This window comes from Mercenaria mercenaria, chromosome 13, assembly GCF_021730395.1.
Source record: "Mercenaria mercenaria strain notata chromosome 13, MADL_Memer_1, whole genome shotgun sequence".
In the NCBI taxonomy this organism is placed as follows: domain Eukaryota; kingdom Metazoa; phylum Mollusca; class Bivalvia; order Venerida; family Veneridae; genus Mercenaria; species Mercenaria mercenaria.
Genome location: NC_069373.1, coordinates 43,805,916 through 43,819,257, shown reverse-complemented (window position 1 = coordinate 43,819,257; position 13,342 = coordinate 43,805,916). Strand labels below are relative to the sequence as shown.

General features: G+C 35.1%; 1 protein-coding gene across 5 annotated transcripts in view; it reads left to right on the top strand.

The window, feature by feature from the left end:
- The window catches only part of LOC123528554 (6-phosphofructo-2-kinase/fructose-2,6-bisphosphatase-like), a 130,316-nt gene that overhangs the window by 2,443 nt on the left and 114,531 nt on the right, over positions 1–13,342 (top strand). Inside the window, exon 1 of one of the 5 annotated variants that reach the window (XM_053521649.1) lies at positions 4,478–4,783. The exons of the other annotated variants lie outside the window; for them this stretch is intronic. The gene's annotated coding sequence lies outside the window, so the exon portion shown is untranslated. Of the gene's footprint in view, positions 1–4,477; positions 4,784–13,342 lie in introns of those variants that run through there. 5 annotated transcript variants of the gene reach the window in all.

Below are 13,342 nucleotides of genomic sequence, written 5' to 3'. Positions count from 1 at the left end.
TTAAGATTTTATAACTTGAATTTTCATTGATAAGGCAAATAGTAAAACCACCTTGGACTTTTACTGAACAACACAAATATCTGTAAACCTATGCAGGACCTTGATTTTGTATGGGCCAGGATTCTTCATGAGGTGGATGAACAGCTGATCTGTGAAAGCATGGACAGCCTTAGCATTATGTACTAATTCATCTGAGAGAATAATAATGATTCCTTTATAATCACAGGATTCTCCACTGTACTATTTTGGCCATGCCTGACTACAAACTATTTTTTCTTGTAGGCAAGGTTCTGCTCCTTTTTCTGTTCTTTTTTTATACTTTTCATTTGTCTCTCTCCTGGTGGGATCAGACTTTAATTTTTCTCTGAATTTTTTTACATAAAAATTATTCACGATTCTTGATTCTCTTGTCCAGTGCATCATGATTTTTAGACAGTTTACTTTTCTTATTTATCTGAATATTGTTTATTGATCTGAAATTACAGGTAATGCAGGACATTACAAATTTGTAAATTATTTACTATACATATATAAATATAGTACCATTACCATTTACATAATGGTACATCGTTGTGTTTTGTATTTAATTTATCATGTAAATAGTAAATTGCTGATTTTATAATCAAAATATATTGATGTGCTCAGTCAAAAATGTGGAACATACACATTAAATTTAAACATTTCATATATGTCAGGAGTGTAAGATTTAAACAAAGCCCTAATATAGGTCTTTATATTAAAAATCCTAAAAAGGCATGACTTCTAGTGGTTTACATATTCAACATGGACCAATATAGCATTATCTTAAGCCATATACTGTTCTGTAGTTACACAATGGTTTGATTTTTATAGCTTATGAACACAATTAATTTCATTTTGATATTAATACAAGCTTTTTAACATTTTAAAACCTTTGTAACTTGTCTGAATCAGTTTTAGTATAATATTTAGAAACATAAATTCTACTTACATTCATTTCATGCAGCCACTATACATGACAGTACCAAGCTTTCATAATGACATAATTCTTACACTCCTGACATATTTTTAAATTATTTATACTTGACACCAGTCCTGTCAATCAAGTGTCATCAGTGAACTTACATGACCTTGCATGTGTAGCAGTCCACTCAATTTCTTACAAAATGTACACATAAGTTGGTTCTTACAGTGTTTTTCAAAATTAGGGGTGTTAAATCACAAATCTTACACTCCTGACCATTTAGTAGTCCTGTTTTTGATAAGGTCCCCACCACTCACACATATAAACATATTGGGTTCAGTTTAAGGCAGTTTGCTTAAATACTCTTCTGAAAATGTTTATGTACAAATAAAATGCTATAAAACTAACAGTGCCGTTAACTGTATTGTTTTCTTTGATGACAAAGCCCTTTTTAGTATTTTTTTTCAATCAAGGGGTGCATAACTTCTTGGGCGCACAAAATGTCTTTAGTCACTCACAATATGCATGTATGTTCAACCAAAATTTAGTCAAGTGTCTGTATTTTTATATAAGGTAGACATTTAAAGGGTTCCTCTTCATTTTTTTCTTCAATATTGCTATGAAGCAAGATGTACTTCAGAAATGTCACGCTAAAATCTTACACTCCTGACAATTTTTGGCCTAAAAATCAAGGTAACTTTTTTATTATAAAAGATATCACTCTAAAATTTTGACACAATATATTCACCTACAAAACGCATTGTTCAATATGCAAATCTGTTTGTTTGGGTAAGACATGAACAAAATATGAGCTTTATAAAAAATTAGCCATTTTTTTTGAAAGTGCCCATATTGAAAGAAGAAGGAAAATGCGGATATTTAACACTTTTCAGTGTATTTTAGTTTCATTGATATCTTTAGAAGTCAGCATAATCTATAATTTTACTAGTATGCACGTTAGCTTTCTAATATAAGCTTAAAATGTATATGTCGCGGGGCTCGTGTTTCCATGGTAACGCATTTTCTCTCATTTTTAAACAACTATGTATAAAAATTGGGGTTTTCGACGGCTTCAGTGCCATTCTGTTAATGACCAACATGGAATATTTGGGTGAATATTATTAGCAAAATACCAAGCACTATACATGGTACCCTATTTTTCTTAAAGTTTAAAGTAACCATGCCAACAGAGATGTTTAAAATGGCTTATATCTTGCTTTTTGTCGTAATTTCTTATAAAATGATATTGAATAAGATTATCTTTCTAGTTGATGTAGCTTTAAAACATATTATTTCTAACGTAAGTTATATTTTCGTGTTATCTGCATTTATTCAAACAAATTTCTAAGCTTAGAATACTTACAGCAGTACCCCTCGTCTGGCATTTTTCATGGAAAAATCGTTCAGCATGCTACTATTATTCTCATGGATATTGTTGAAATGAAAATAAAAAGCCGAAGATGTGTTTCTTAAATAGACTAGTGTCAACGCTTTTGAATTTTACATTTAGATACATAGGTCACGGGCTTCGTTTCCATGGTAACATCAATTCAATTCATGAAACCACAATTTTCTACTGAAATTTGAACAAATTAGATCTTAGTTTTAGTATATAAGTAACAAATTATCAACGGAACCTGTAAAATAGGTATTACAAATCAAACTGCTAGATTTTTTATTTGAAAATGGCCGTAACAAGTAGCCTCTCACCCAACTATATTCCAAATAACATTGGTTACCATCATCCATTTTCTTACATTCCGCATAACATTTCAATATAACTACATAAAAGAAGCAAAATATTGATTATTATTCAGAGCAAAAGACTCATAAGAAATATTTCAGCAAATAATGGTTATTTGAAAATAGTTTGAATAAAGAAAATGCACAGAATTACGTACTTTCAAGATAAAAGCTATTAATTTTGCGCGGTAACTGACACGTAACGTCATGACGTCAATGACGTCATTTTAAGGCAACATTGTTTTGAAGCGTTTCTGCGGCAATTTATTCATTATTTCTGCATTATTAAACCATAAAGCGTCAGATTGAAGACAGGTCTATGATTTGTTTTCAGAAGAATGAATATACAAACACATTTAGTTTGTCGTAAACGTCGTCGTAAATCGTCACGTAAGCTTCCGGTTGGACATGCGCACATGCAAATATAAAGGTAACCTACCTCCTTAACTAAATTTTATAGAGTGGTGGAACCTATGCTCGCGGTATTTTGTACATATATAAACTTTCTAAGAAGCAAGAAAAAAATACTATTTCGATTTGTCTATGCAAAAACATAAAGTTATCCTCCTTTTATCGAAACATATTGTTGATGTGCGTCATCACGTGACTTAGTCGTCTCGTGAGCTATCGACACGGCATACATGAAAAGGTGAAAATTCGCCCTGAAGGGAACCTATGCTGGCGGTATGTAATATCGAATAAACTAAGGGCGAAAAAAAATTCAGCAGGCAAAAAATAAACAAACAAGCATATGCGAATATAATATTTAGAACATTATTCATTTATTATGTGAAAAAACAAAAGAAATGAGGATAAAATTTAGTATGTGCCTCTATGTGTGTATTTCCCTTACAGGAATGGAGTCACTATTAGAACAAAACTTAAAACCTATGATACTGTTATTAAAAACAGAATGTTCAAGTATTAAAGATTCAAACAACGACAGTGATTAACTCACTAATGTTTTCTACACTTTTTTTTGTGTGTAGGAAATTTACTCCTCCCTACATCTCAGAGAGAACCATTTAGACTTCGTCAAAATACTAAGATCAACATCGATCTTTTCATGGTTCGAAAGGCACTCGTAGTGTAGCCAGGCGTCACATTCATCACATCTTGCTCTTAAATGTATTTTATATCTGAATGTAATGCATGATTTCTAAAAAATTAACTTTAGTTGGGTGATTTTTACATATTTGTCTGAGATTTGTGCGACGGATACAGATTGCGTAAAATGTATTGGCTGCTGTATACTTCACGTGAGCGGCACGCGCGGCTATCACTACGTTTGTTGTAAAGGCATTTCACCACTGGTCGGTGTTGAACATAGGATGATGAAATATTTTTATCAGTGCTTCTGCAGAGAGCGTAATTACCGAAATACCGCGAGCATAGGAATACCACGAGCATAGGTTCCACCACTCTAGATGTATAGAGCATGTTTATTCGTATAGGTAACAAACAACTTTCCATGCATGGTGATCGTGAGAGTAATTGTAATTAACTGCAATTAAATTACCTGTCCCAAAGTAATTGAATGTAATTTGTAATTGTGTCATTTATCAATTAAATGTAATTGTAGTTTAATTAATTACAGAGCAGTTTTAGGGTTACAATTACATTTCAATTTCTTTCCAATTACATGGCACATGCTAATCCAGTTTGTTGGACAAATAGTATACCGTATAACCCCGTTTAAACGCCCCCGGGGGCGATGCATTTTACGAAAAATTTGATCCAAACAATGTCAGTAACTCGTATAAACGCCCCCCTATTCATCCCATTTCATGCACTGACATATTAACCCGATACGTCATCGTACTGGGAATCTGTGTAAAGTCGCGCGCTGAGTGACGTGATCCGAGTTAAATTCGATCAATACTGTAGCGTTTATGAACCCAGATGTTTATGTGGATTTACCTGCACGTAGCATATTCAGTACTTACACACAGTAGATTTATTTGTGCCATGCCTGTTGACGTGTTTAAAAGTTTGTGTTAATAAAATGTGGGGGGTTTTTTTGAAATTCATTTGTATTGTTATGGAATTGTTATTATCTGGATATTATTGTGTTGGATCTAGGACCAATTTTTGAAGGTAAGATTTTTTTATTTTCCCCAAAAAACGTGGGGGGGCGTTAATTAGAGGGGGGGCGTTAATACGGGGTTATACGGTATAAATGTTTATTACCAGTGACACTTTGATGTATGCTAATTTGCATTTCATTGCTGTGAAAAATAATAATTAATAGAATATTATGGTAGGTGTTAATCCCGATCCCGTTAATCCCTTGGACATAGCTCCTTTGTTCTGATATAATTGTTTTATTAGAACAAACTGGTAACCTTCGATGATGTAAAACTTTGTCACTATCATGACTATGTTTTAGGAGAAAATGATCAAATTATGATTTGTTATTTGCATCATTATTATTTAGATTTTTATCGGAGCAAAAATTGAAATGCTTAGCATTTAGTTTAATTATTTTTATCTGTGATAAAATTCGTTGTATTAAATGATACAAACAACATAGCATTTGACACCAAAGTTCTAACAAGATAAAAATATAATTAAGAGTATTCTACAGTTTTAGTGTCATAGTTATTCTAGGATGGCTCATGAATGTTTTACAAATTCTAGGATGGCTCATGAATGTTTTAAAAATTATTTTCAATGTGGTCCTTTGGATAACATGTAGTCTCAAGGATAAAAACTTAAAATATATGTTTTAAATGTAAATGATTAAATACTGAACTATACTAGTTAAATTTGAAACATATTGCAGAACCATGATCCTATAAACTTCAGAGAAATTCAGACCTCGGAGAAATACTGGACTTTACATGCATCTTCTCTAACCGAATTCTGCTTGACAATGTATTAACTATTAATTAGGGCTGACTTTTAGCTCCTTTTGCAGTAATTGTGCCCCCCCCATGAGTGGTGGGGGCATATAGATTTGGTCTTATCCGTGCGTGCGTCCGTCCGAAGTTCGTGACGTGCCTAGCTCGAAAAGTATTTGATATAAATTGATGAAACCTTGCATGAGTCTTTATCATGATATGAACTTGCGCACCTCCTATTTTTCATCTGGGTCCGCCCCCTATTTTCAGAGTTATGGCCCCTGAAATAGTCAAAAATGTACATTTTCACCTTGTGACGCACCTAGCTCAAAAAGTATTTAATATAAATGGTTGAAAACTTGCATAAATCTTTATCATGAAATAAACTTGCACACCTCTAATTTTTTGGCTGGCTCCACCCCCTATTTTTAAAGTTATGGCCCCTGAAATAGTAAAAAAATGCACTTTTTCACCTAATTATGTGCCTAGCTCAAAAAGTATTAGTTGTAAATTCAGGAAACCTTGCTGGAGTCTTTAACGTGATGTGACCTTGAAATTTTCTGAGGGGAAGGGGCCTATTAAGTATTAACGGCCCCTATTATGAAGGAAAAAAAACCTGACCCTTTTCTTCACAGTAGTCTCCCCACTTCTATCTAAGTCAGCTTCAGGGCCCACACTGGGCTGAAAAAAGTTGGAGCCACCTTTTTTCTCGGGAACGGTAGGGAGGGTGCTGGAGAGGTTTCCCTTCCCGCGGCGCGTTGAAAATTTTTGTTACTTCCCATAAGCAAATGGTGATATTCTAGCTATATAGGGGGACTTTTGAATGAAAGTGGGTATACCTCTAAAGCAAGTTTTGTATTTTAAAATGTTGTTGGATGTTTGAAGCAACCTGTCTGAAATATTTTTCCATTACAGCTTCTTTTTGTTGTGGGCCTACTATGTAAATGCATGGCCCGGGGGCTGTTTTTGGTGCTCTGTGCTTCCGAGAAATCTACCCTGATACAGGATTACATTTCAAATCCATTCCTAACTTTTAAAGACATTAAAAAAACTTGGCAAACACCTTTACTAATTACTTACTTAGATCACAGACACGGTCCAGTGTATGTTTTTTTTTTTATTAATATAAAAAAAAACAACCTTTTTCACACAAATATGCTTTCTATAGGTTAGTCAAATGAAAAAAAAAATGATGACAAAAATCCGGTCACAGTGTCGTGTATGATATTGTGACCGGATTTTTTGTCATCATTTTTTTTTTCATTTGACTAACATATAAAAAGTATATTTGTGTGAAAAAAAAAAGGATTTTTATATTAAACAAAAAATACACTGGACCCGTGCCTGTGACTAAGATACTGACGGTGGCGACAACGTTAAAAAAATTCATCTAACCATTCATTATTTTGCCGATTTATTTATTAATTATTTGATCCATGGAAATTAAAGGCATCAATCATTTAATCTGCCGTAATGACAACAAAACAAAACGATTACTTTAACCCGATAATCGGTTGCTAATTGATTGCAAATTGCATCTTCTCGCGTGTCAAGATGTTTATTACACATTGTTATATGTAAAGTAAACGCAGACTGGGTAGTACTATCCCGAAATAAGTTAATTTTATAAGGTAAAATTATCGGAACCAGTCAACAGTTTTTTTAACATATTTTCTCGGGGGTTACGATTTAGAACGTCTGAAACAAAATGGCGGTCCAAATTACGATTTTCGCCACTCGCGATTTTTCTTCGCCACTTTCATCGCAGATTCGCCAAATGGCTCGAGTGGCGAACGACAGCGTGGGCCCTGAGCTTAAGGGGAAAGTGCCAATTTCTCCATAAAAAAATCCCTAGCTGTAGCCCAACGCAGCATAGGTAGAACAAACCACTGTCGTAAACAAACACTGGCCGAATAAAAGTATTACTTCTCATAATTATTATTTCTTTAAAATTTTGTTTCAGTTGAAACATTTTTAAGCTGGTATGGTATGTACCCAACTTTTTTTTTTATCCTGTACCCACATTTACTGAAATACTGGTATGTAGGTACAACATATATATGTATGTGTCTAGTACCCCACTTTTTAAAAAGTTTGTGGGAATGGTGCAATTTATTGGGCAAGAAAATATCAAAACCATTAAGTCAATAAACGTTTTGTTGCAAAATGCACTTGAAATGTATGTAAAACTTATGAACATACTGCTTTATTTTCCTAAAAATTTTCGATGCTTTTCTCAAGTTTTCTGCCTGTTCTGGGAAAAAGAACCTGAGAAAATTGGGAACTTTCAGGTCGTAAATTGGCCAATTTGGGAAAAGATGATTGAATCTTCAAATGGGGGCACACCTTTAAAGGGACACTTAAGCTAAAAATAGAAATATCTTTAAATGACTTTATCCGGCAGATCTCCTGTAAATTTTGTTTGTAACATCCTTTTAAGGACCTCTCCGATTTGTTCAAATGCAGGCACTTAACCTACTAAACACAGCTGTTACTGTTCATGATTTTGCGTGTCATACATATATTCAAGGTTAAAATAGTCAGTTTCAGGTGAGCCACTTAGGACTGCTGTGATCCTCTTGTTAGCTCACCTGAGCACAAAGTGCTCAGGGTGAGGTATTGTGATCGCTCACCGTCCGGCGTCCGTCCGTCCGTTGTACGTCCGTCTGTCGTCCGTCCACACTTTCCTTTAAACAACATCTCCTCCTAAACCAACAGGCCAATTTTGATGAAACTTCACAGGGATGTTCCTTGGATGGCCCCCTTTCAAAATTGTTCAAAGAATTGAATTCCATGCAGAACACTGGTTGCCATGGCAACCGAAAGGAAAAACTTTAAAAACCTTCTTCTCAAAAACCAGAAGCCCTAGAGCTCAGATATTTGGTGTGAAGCATTGCCTAGTGGACCTCTACCAAATTTGTTCAAATCATGACCCTTGGGTCAAAATTGACCCCGCCCCAGGGGTCACTTGATTTTACATAAGAAAATCTTAAAAAATCTTCTTCTCAAAAACCAGAAGCCTTGAGCTTAGATATTTGACATGTAGCATTGCCTAGTAGACCTCTACTAAAATTATTCAAGTCATGACCCCGGGGTCAAACCCGCCGCAGGGGTCACTTGATTTTACATAGGAAAATCTTCAAAAAATTTCTAAAAATAAACCAGAAGGCCTAGAGCTTAGATATTTCACGTGTAGCATTGCCTAGTGGACCTCTACAAAATTTGTTCAAATCATGGCCCCCGGGGTCAAAATTGACCCCGCCCCAGGGGTCACTTGATTTTACATAGGAAAATATTTAAAAAATCTTCTTCTCAAAAACCAGAAGCCCTAGAGATTAGATATTTGACATGTAGCATTGCCTAGTGGACCTCTACTAAAGTTGTTCAAATTATGACCCGGGGGTCAAAATTGACCCCACGCTAGGGGTCACTTGACTTTACATAGGAAAATCTTCAAAAGTTTTCTAAAAATAAACCAGAAGCCTAGAGCTTAGATATTTCACATGTAGCATTACCTAGTGGACCTCTACAAAATTTGTTCATATCATGACCCCCTGGGTCAAAATTGACCCCGCCCCAGGGGCCACTTGAATTTACATAGGAAAATCTTCAAAAAAATTCTAGAAATAAACTAGAAGGCCTAGAGACTAGATATTTGACATGTAGCATTGCCTAGTGGACCTCTACAAAATTTGTTCAAACCTTGTCCCCCGGGGTCAAAATTGACTCCGCCCTAGGGGTCACTTGATTTTACATAGGAAAATCTTAAAAAAAAAAATCTAAAAATAAACCAGAAGGCCTAGATCTTAGATATTTGACATGTAGCATTGCCTAGTAGACTTTTACAAAGTTTATTCAAATCATGACCCCTGGGGTCAAATTGACCCTGCCCCATGGGGTTACTTAATTGTACATAGAAAAATCTTCAAAATTTTCTAAAAAATAAACTAGAAGAGCTTAGATATTTGACATGTAGCATTGCCTGGTGGACCTCGACAAAAAGTTTTCAAATCTTGTTTTTAAAGTTACTTAAAGAAAATTTCAACTATATTTTCTCATAATTCTTTTGATTGATTTCTGTTATGATCTTTTGACCTTGAAGACTTGTCCTTAAGTGCAATGATAACAGGTGAGGGATGTAGGGCCATCATGGCCCTCTTGTTTTTCTATTTTAATAACTTGGTAAAAACACAAAAAAATGCATGAAATGTAAGTTTTTTTTACTGGCATTCTGGATGGCTGATGCCCACCTATAGAAGTCCAAATTTTCATGTTTTGTAACATTTTTCTCATCCTGATACACACTACAAACAATGCCACACCAATTTAATAATGAAATGTTATTAAATTTATACATATATGATGTATATATATACACACATATGTATTGTATTGATAGATTTTAAAAGCAATTAAGGACTAGGTTTTCAGATATGCAAATACAAAATCCAAACATTTTTTATTACAGTAACATATTGTATCAAACCTTTCTCATTATAACATATTGTTTCGTTTATTTGTTTTGAGTTTAAAACCGTTTTTCAACAGTATTTCAGTTATGTAACAGTGGTTAGTTAACCTAACCAGTGTTCCTACCAGTTCAAACCTTATCCCGTCAAGTAACTACCAACTGTCCCACATGAATCAAATGTGGAGGATGAATGAAGATGGAATGTCTTTTATCAAATGGTCATAGAAAACATTATGTCATGCCTGGGGATCAAACTTGTGACCCTATGATCCATAGATATGCGCTGTCCTTATTGAGCACAGGAGGCAGGCTAATATACTGTGTATATAGCTACATGTATATTGCACTATGTAGAATATATATTATTGACAGATATCAGATCACATGCAAATACTTTATGCACGTATTTATGATCCTTCGAAGAAGAGTGGTATTCTTTGTTTTGCTCATTGTCCTCTGGTTTGTTGGTCGTTCAGTGGACCATTATTTTCAATAACTAGAGAATACTTGGTTTTAGAATAGTCAAACTTTTCAAGATGATCGCTTGTGGCCAATAGAATCTATCTGATCACCTGTAATATTTTTGGTGTCAGTAGATCAAAGGTCAAGGTTATCTTGACCTCGAGACTAAAATGGTTTCCACCCAGTAGCTAAAGAATACCTTGGGCAACAATCATCAAACTTAGTGGGATGATTGCATGCAGTCAGTAGATGATCCCTATATTTTGGAGGTCAGTAGGTCAAAAGTCAAGGTCATAGTGACCACCATGAGACTAAAGATGAGTTCCTCTAAATAACTAAAGAATGCTTAGATCTACAGACGTCAAACTACATTGGATGGTTGCCTGTAGTCAGTAGAAGACCACGTTTATCTTTGGAATCAAAGGTTAAGGTCACATTGACCTAAGACTGAAAATTGCTTCCATGCAATAAGTAAAGAAATGTCTTAGACTATTGTGTTTAGGATCAGTATATCAGTGGTTTAAAATAAGGTCATAGTGATCTCAAGACTAAAAATTGGACATGCCATCATGGGTGGGGGGGGCATAATATTGTGTGTTTTACAAACAGCGCTTGTTTAAACTCTATAAAGAGGTTCTTGGCTGGACGTCATCTCATCAACCCCTGTCCTGATTTCATTATTAAGCCTGTTAGCATTTTCTAGTTTGAATGATGTTCATTATGTCATTGACTTTGATAGAGTCTGTCTATATATATCAAATGTATTATTGATATCTATATAGCTATAGTAACAAAAAAAGAAAATTCTGTAACATCCTCTGGAAAGAAAAACTTTTTTATGCCCCCGGCATCTACTGATGCGGTAGGCATATAGTGATTGTCCTGTCTGTTCGTTCGTCCGTACGAGGTTAACCAAATGGGACCGTTTCGTCTAGCATCAATACCCCTTACTAGAATGACTTGATACTAATGCAGATGTAACCTGTGACCATTCCTCATCTTCAGACATCACCTGACCTCAGTTTGACCTTGAACTTTACCTCATTTTGGACTTAGGTTGCTTTATATCAATAAGGATGCCACCGGGGGCATCAAGCGTTTATTGAATGCAGCTTCTTGTTTTTTAATTCATTATGATTTAAAAACACCAGACATGCAGATATTTGGCTACCAGCTATTTACTGGAAAATAAATGTGGATTGCAGCTGAAACATATAATAGACCAACCTGTAATATTTAAGACTTTATATAGGTACATAAAAAATATTTCAATCATATTCAAGTATACAAATGCTTAAGGGGGCTGTGGCCCTTCTTTTCTCCATTTTTAGCTCGACTATACGAAGTATAAGGAGAGCTATCCTACTCGCCCCGGCGTTGGCGTCTTTCTGCGTCCCCACCTTGGTTAAAGTTTTGGTGCACTTTCTCTTTTTTTCAACTTATCTCTGTAATTACTTGATGGATTTGATTCAAACTTGAAATACTTATTCGTCATCATCATCCACATCATCTGACATAAGGGCCATAACTCTGACACCAATATTTCATGAATTATCCCCCCTTTTCACTTAGATTTTCAGGTTAAAGTTTTGATGCACTTTCACTCTATCTCTGTTATTACTGAATGGATTTGATTCAAACTTAAAATAGTTGTTCAACATCATCACCCACATCATATGACACAAGGTGCATAACTCTGGCACCATTTTTCATGAACTATTCCCCCTTTTTACTTAAAATAGTTGTTCAGCATCATCACCCACATCATATGACACAAGATGCATAACTCTGGCACAATTTTTCATGAATTATTCCCCTTTTTACTTAGAATTTCAGGTTAAAGTTTTATGCACTTTCACTCTATCTCTGTTATTACTGAATGGATCTGATTCAAACTTTAAACAGTTGTTCAACGTCATTACCCTTATCATATAACACAAGGTGCATAACTCTGGGACCAATTTTTCATGAATTATTTCCCCTTTTTAGCCCACCATCATCAGATGGTGGGCTATTCAAATCACTCTGCGTCCGTGGTCCGTCGTCCTTCCGTCCGTCCGTCATTCCGTCCGTCCTTCCGTTAACAATTTCTCGTTATCGCATCTCCTCAGAAACTACCAGGGGGATTTTGACCAAACTTTGTCAGAATGATGTATTGGTACCCTAGTTGTGTCCCCCTGAAAATCAGACTGGTTCAACAATTTTTGAATGAGTTATGGCCCTTTGTTTATTTCTATAATGTACATAGATTTATATAGGGAAAAACTTTGAAAATCTTCATGTCCAAAACCACAGAGCCTAGGGCTTTGATATTTGGTATGAAGCATCATCTAGTTGTCCTCTACCAAGATGATTCAAATTATTTCCCTGGGGTCTAATATGGCCCCGCACCGGGGGGTCACATGGTTTATATAGACTTATATAGGGAAAAACTTTGAAAAACCTCTTGTTCAAAACCACAGGGCCTAGGGCTTTGATATTTTGTATGTGACATCATCTAGTGGTCTTCTACTAAGATTATTCGAATTATCCCCCTAGGGTCAAATATGGCCCCGCCCTTGGGGTCACATTGTTCATATAAACTTGTATAGGGAAAAGCTTTTAAAATATTCTTGTCAATAACCTACAACATTCAGATTTGGACCACATGTATGGTTTTGAGTGGCAGGATGAACCTTGACATGAGTTGACCTTGATTTTGACCTAGTGACCTACTTTCACATTTATGTAGCTACAGCCTTCAAATTTGGACCACTTGCATAGTTTTGTGCACTGAAAAAAACTTTGACCTTGACATTGACCTAGTGACCTACTTTCACATTTTTGAAGTACAGGCTTCAAATTTGGACCACATGCATAGTTCTGTGTTCCGAAATAAAA